The sequence below is a fragment of the Sciurus carolinensis genome, unplaced genomic scaffold, assembly GCF_902686445.1.
Source record: "Sciurus carolinensis unplaced genomic scaffold, mSciCar1.2, whole genome shotgun sequence".
In the NCBI taxonomy this organism is placed as follows: Eukaryota; Metazoa; Chordata; class Mammalia; order Rodentia; family Sciuridae; genus Sciurus; species Sciurus carolinensis.
The window spans coordinates 12,819-13,537 of NW_025920546.1; the positions used below are offsets into that span (position 1 = coordinate 12,819).

At 35.2% G+C, this 719-nt stretch overlaps 1 non-coding gene across 1 annotated transcript; it reads left to right on the forward strand.

The window, feature by feature from the left end:
- The first annotated feature begins 206 nt into the window (after nucleotides 1-206).
- On the forward strand, nucleotides 207-308 carry LOC124975834 (U6 spliceosomal RNA). Its single transcript, XR_007106924.1, has one exon. It is a non-coding gene; the product is annotated as a U6 spliceosomal RNA (small nuclear RNA).
- Nucleotides 309-719: the final 411 nt, after the last annotated feature.

Below are 719 nucleotides of genomic sequence, written 5' to 3' on the forward strand. Positions count from 1 at the left end.
TGTTCTTGGAGATGAGTCTACTCTCAGGGATTGATAGGTTAGATTGTTCTCATGAGTATGCTTATGGGTGTATATCATCAGCAAGTTCTTGAAGAAGACAATGCTCACCAGGTTGCAATGGCAGGAATCAACTACTCAGTTGTTAAGATCCAGTACGTCTGTGCTATAGTGTTTTTGTTTTGGTCATACACAAAACCTTTATACATGTGCTTGTTTGGCAGCACATATACTAAAATTGGAATGCTACAGATATTAGTATGGCATTGTGCAAGGATGACACACAAATTCATGAAGCATTCCATATTCTTAATCAGTTAATAAAAAGATGAAAATGCATGCTTTTTATCTTCACTTTCCAAAAGCATTAAAATAAAGATATTTCTCAAAAGCAAATCCACCACCAAAATTTATACAATTCTTGGATTTCATAAATAAAAGCCAGAGATATTACTTTAACCACTGAATCAAATTACTACTTATCCTAAATTATTAAGATCCATTATTTGTCTGTGTTGTGTGTGTGTGTGTTGTGTTGCATGTGCTGAGGACCACACCTCAGTCCTTGCACCTGCTAAGAAAGCATTCTGCCACTGAGCTCTACCCTCAACCCCAAGACCATTTTTAAGTAAGTAATTCAAAACCTGCTAACATAAACAATTTTTTGCCAGCTATTTGGAGAACTAAAGGAAAAACATACCAGTTATCAATTCTGTCTTTAT